The sequence below is a fragment of the Zingiber officinale genome, chromosome 8B (genome assembly GCF_018446385.1).
Source record: "Zingiber officinale cultivar Zhangliang chromosome 8B, Zo_v1.1, whole genome shotgun sequence".
Lineage (NCBI taxonomy): Eukaryota > Viridiplantae > Streptophyta > Magnoliopsida > Zingiberales > Zingiberaceae > Zingiber > Zingiber officinale.
The window spans coordinates 47,214,506-47,220,505 of record NC_056001.1 but is presented as its reverse complement, the minus strand read 5'-3'; positions in this window follow the sequence as shown (position 1 = coordinate 47,220,505).

Sequence of the window (6,000 nt, the reverse complement as noted above, 5' to 3'; positions counted from 1 at the left end):
TAGTTAGAGGTTTACCAAAATTATCTAACTTAGACTCAATAATATGTAATGCTTGTCAACAAAGTAAACAAACAAAGTCTACTCACAAACCAACTAATCAAACTCAAACCAACTAAATACTAGAACTTCTACACTTAGACTTATTTGACTCTCATGGGGTCAAATCAATAAATGACAGTTTATATTACCTAGTAATAATAGACGACTATTCTAGGTTCACTTGTGTAAAATTCTTAAAAACTAAGGATGAAACTTTTGAAATTTTTACAAACTTTTGCAAACAAGTTGAAAATGAAAAAGACCTTAAAATTAAAAGAATTAGGAGTGATAATGGGTGTGAATTTAAAAATCATAACTTTAATAAATTTTATCTTGAAAACGGATATCATCATGAATTTTCGTGTCCTAAAACTCCCCAACAAAATGGAATAGTAGAAAAAAAATAGGACTTTACTTGAAGTCTCTAGAACTATGCTGAATGAATACAATCTACCCAAATACTTTTAAGCAGAAGCTGTCAGTACAACCTGTTATGTGCAAAATAGAACAACACTAAATAAAACACATAACAAATTTTTTTCCAAAATATATTATAATAAGAAACCCAATATAAAATATTTTAAAGTATTTGGGTGCCCAGCCTTTATCCTAAACACAAGAGAATACTTAGAAAAATTCATCTCTAAAGTAGAAGATGGAATCTTTATAGGATACTCCCTAAATAGTAGGGGTACAGAATATATAATAAGGTTACATTAAGAATTGAAGAAACTACTAATGTAAAATTTGAGGAATCCAAACAAAACCTAGAACAAACCCAACCTCAACCAATTGAATTTATTCAAGAAAATAATAATCAAGAAGGAACCAATGATCACGAAGAAGAAAAAGAACCTTTAGAAAATCAACTGCCTAGAACTATAAGAGTCAACTCAAACCATCCAATTGATCAAATAATTAGTGATCCAGACTTAAGGGTTCAGACTATGTCATCTTTTAGAAACCTAAGTCAAATTTCTCTGATTTCAAAAACTGAACCCAAAACCGTAGCTGAATCATTACTTGATCCAAACTGGGTCATAGCTATGCAAGAGGAACTAGCTCAATTTGAGCGTAAGGAAGTTTGGGACTTAGTACCACCACCCAAAAAATAAGAAAATAATAGAAACAAAATGGGTGTTTAGAAATAAATTAAGCAAAACTGGGGAAATTACTAGAAATAAAGCTAGGCTAGTCGCTAAGGGATTTAGTCAAGTTGAAGGACTTGACTATGATGAAACTTATGCCCCAGTAGCTAGATTAGAGTCCATTAGAATGTTACTCAGTTATGCAGCCCATAAAGGGTTCAGACTGTATCAAATAGACGTCAAATATGCCTTTCTAAATGAACTGATCAAAGAGGAAGTCTATGTAGGCCAACCACCTGGGTTTGAATGTCTAGAGCACCCTGATTATGTTTTTAAATTAAAGAAAGCCTTATACGAACTTAAGCAAGCACCCAAGGCCTGGTATAAAAGGTTAACCTCTTACCTAATATCCAAAGGGTTTAACCAGAGTCAAATTGACCCAATCCTATTCGTTAAATTAATAAAAGAGGGCATATTTATAGCCCAAATCTATGTAGATGATATAATTTTTAGCTCAACTAATTCAGAATTTTTAGAAGAATTCACAAACTTAATGGAACAAGAATTTTAAATGAGTTTAGTAGGAAAATTAACTTACTTTTTTGGATTGCAAATCAAACAAACAAATGAGGGAAATTATATTTATCAACAAAAATATACCAAAGAATTACTTAAAAAATTCGGGATGGAAAATACTAAAGAAATAAAAACACCTATGGCAGTTAATACTATTATAGACGACGACCCAAATGGAAAACCAATTGACTTAAAATACTATAGGAGTGTCATAGGTAGCCTATTGTACTTAACTACAAATCAACCCGATATTTTATTTGCAGTGAGTATGTGTGTTAGATACCAAACCTGTGCTAAAGAATCTCATTTAACTCAAGTCAAAAGAATCTTTAGATACCTTAAAGGAACAACAAATGTAGGAATTTGATATCCTAGAACCAACAATTTTGAATTAATAGGGAATTCTAACTCAGATTATGCTGGGTGCAAATTAGACTGCAAAAACACAAGTGGTGGATGTCAACTACTAGGTCCATCACTTGTCAGCTGGTTTAGTAGAAAGTAATACTATGTTGCTCTGTCTACAACTGAGTCAGAATATATAGTCATAGTAGAATGTGTTGCCCAACTATTATGGATGATGCACACTTTAAAAGACTTTAACTTAAAACTTACAAATGTAAAAGTATTAATCGACAATATTAGCTCAATTAATTTAACAAAAAATCCTGTGCATCATTCTAGAACCAAATACATTGAAATTAGGCACCACTTTATTAGGGATCATGTCACTAAATGAGACATTAAACTCAAGTATATTGAGTCCAAGTCTAACTTAGCTGACATATTTACCAAACCCCTCCCTGAAAGTGAATTTAGCAATCTACATAGAAAATTAGGGATGTTTTCAAAAATAATATTTTCAAATTCTAGGATAAAATTTTTTTCTAGAATTTTAAATCAATTTTCACCTTAGACTAGAACAATTCCTTAAAAAGCATGTTCCCCTAGGGCTAGTACTTGAGCATCTCACTAACACCCTAGGATTCCCTTGTTTGTGATTATTGAACATAGAAAGGGGTGAGATGCATAGGCAATTTGCCTGGACTTAAGATGCTTATTTCAGTGCATCGACATAAGTCTGAGCGTTAAATATCAAACATACATTAATCAGGTTAAGTCATTCAGTTTAGTCAAACACTAACTGATTACAATTAGACTTAACTTGACTAACTAAGTGAAAGCTGATATCCTCTAATAGTTAGTAAGTAGCTAATTGGTTAGACAACTTTTATAATGTTAGGTTCAGGGGGAGGATTAATTATTGTTATACCTATTTTGAAATTAATTTTTGAAAATATCTCTTTTTGAATCAATTTAACACTAACTAAGTGTTTTATAATTTTTTTGGATTTTTCAAACTTGGTTTTGAAAGTTAGACTTACTTAATTGGAATGTTTAAACTTAGGTTTGAAAATTAGTTTTATTTTCAAACTCTAAACTTTTCAAACTTAATTTTGAAATTCATGCTTTTTAAACTTAGTCTTGAAAAATAAACCTTATCCGGGTTTGTAACTTAGATTTTTCATTTTGAAAATTATATTCTATTTAGTTTTCAAAATATATTTTTTTGGAAATTTATTTAAAATAAACTTAGGTTTAAAAATAGATTTTACTTAGTTGGATTTTAAAAACTAAGTCTTGAGAAATAAAATCTTATTTAGTTTTGAAAACTTGATTTGAAAATTGGACTTAACCCTCATTATCTGTTTTAAAAAAAATGCTATACTTGAAAATTATGCTTTCAATTTGCAAAACTTATGTCGAAAAACTAAGTTAAAATGACAAATTTTAAAGTTAACTATTTTTTAAAGCACTTTTTGAAAAAGATAAAAGCTTAAAACAAAAGCTATATGTCTATATTTCTAGCTTAAACTCCCCCAAGTTAATCTGACTTACATTTCTAGATTGTTTTTCTAAACTTCCTTGCATTTTTAATTATTCTATGTTTATTTTTGATGAATTCCAAAGGGGGAGGGTTAGATGGTTTAAGTTAGTTATACAACAAAATTTAAAACAAAGCTAACATAACAACTTGATAAATGCTTGCTTTTACTCGCATATGTTTTTTACTAACTTAACCAGGTTGTCATTGCATCAAAAAGGGGGAGATTATTGGTGTGGTTAGCACTAACGGTCTAACTCAAATTTTGATGAATGATAAAATAGGTTAAGTTAGTTTCATTGTTATCTAACACTCTGACCGAGTGTGCAGGAGAAGCCCAGACAGGTTGACGGACTGACCTGATGTCTGGTACGAAGCCCAACTAGGTTGACGGGTCGACCGGATAGCTGGCATGAAGTCCAAAAGGGTCGATGAGCTGACCGGACGTTTGGCACAAAGTCCAGCTAGGTTAACGGGTTGACCGGATAGCTGGCACAAAGCCCAAATGGGTCGAAGGGCAGATCAGACGTCTGACAGGTAAGTGAAGGTAAGTCACTCGAGGGGAGTGATTGTGAGGATGCGTTCCTGGGTAGGGAACATTAGGCTTCGATCCGACTTAGATCCATTTGGGATATCTAAGTCGAGATCGTGACTAGATTCCGGTCTTGAGGAGACAGAATCTAATTAATATTTTATTTGATGATAAACTGTGCTAACACTCTATTTTTCAGGATATATATTTGCCTCGAATTAAAGTTTTCTTGCAGGAAGGAAACCGCTGGAAAACAAAGGTCCAAGCTCCCGGAAGGGATCCAAGCGCCCAGAGGTGAATTTTATCCCCAACGTCATTTCGCCACATAGAGATCCCTGGTTGGCTTAACTACGTCATATTCAGCGTGCTCGAAGGGATCCAAGCGCCCCGAACCTCCTATATAAGGAGGGTAAAGGCTGGAGTCACAGAAAAACAACTCACGATCTGCTCTCCTGTGCTCCTGCGACACTGAGAAGGCTCTCTGACAAAGTGCTAATTTGTTTGTTCTTTTTCTTATTGTCGGTTGTTTTTTTTAGTAATTCATGTACTTCTTTTGTAATCAATATTTTGAATTATTAGTAATTGTCCAATGAAAGCACTCAATGAGTGCGGGCCTTGGAGTAGGAGTCGACACAGGCTCTGAACCAAGTAAAAACTACTTGTGTCACTCTTTCTACTTTCGATTTTTTCACTGCGTACTTTCGTTAAAATTTTAATCGATATTCACCCCCGCCTCCTCTATTAAATTCATGATCCTACACATATTTCTTACCAGGTTCACTAGGTATTCTTCATTCTCTGAGTCTTGATCAGACTCAACTTCTGATTCTGGTTTGTTCTTATGTTTAGCTTCTTTTGAGGGTTCTACAAGAAGAGCAACACCTTTCTCAACCTGCATTGAGTTAGTCTGTTCATGAAGTTCAAGTTCACAAAATAATTCATCTAGTTTTAATTTAGATAGGTTCTTCAAAATTTTGTAAGAATCCACGATGGATACCCACAGTGTATTTCGAGGAAACACGTTTAGAGCATACCTTATCAGGTCGCAATTCTCCATCTGGTGGCCGATGGTGTGAAGTCCATTGAGGATGTCTTTTATCCTCGCTTGTAGTTAACTCGCATATTCTCCTTCCTACATTTTTATGTTAAATAATTTATTTAAATAAAGATCCCATTTTTTTACCTTCGCATCGTTGGTTCCCTCGTGTAATTCGATAAGTTTATCCCACAGCTCCTTCGTATTTTCGTGTGGGCCGACGTAGTTCAGTTCTTCCTTTGTTAGCCCACACTTGAGTGTGTTGAGAGCCTTGAAGTCGATCTGAGCCTTCTTCTTCATTTCTGTGTTCCACTGTTCTGGGTCCATTGGAATTCCGGCGGTGTCGACAGAGGCCTTGTAGCCTCTGGTGATGCTGAACCACTGTTCAAAGTCGGTCTTCAAGTATACCTCTATCCGCTTCTTCTAGTATGAGATGTCATCACCGTTGAATAGGGTAGGACGAACGGTGTTGTACCCTTCACAGCACCCTTCAAGTTGTGTCATTTGAGTGCTGAAAAGATAAACTAAAGAAGGTACCAAGACTTGGTCTTGGATTAGTACAGTTTAAGATATAAATACAAAAATATAGAAAATTTGAGAGATGTTGCACTAATCTCAAACTAAAACCGAATGAAAAAATTATCTGAAAAGTTTTACCAATTCAAATGGAATGCAAAGAAATCTGAAAGTGATTCCCTCGGCTTGATTGGTGGTTGCACCAAATCAGAGCACAACCTACTCTAATACCACTTGTTGGATCAATTCGCATGTGAAAGGGGGGGGGGGGTGAATCACGTGGTTTTCAAAAACTCGTTTTGTCAGTTTTAAAATTATGAGTACACAG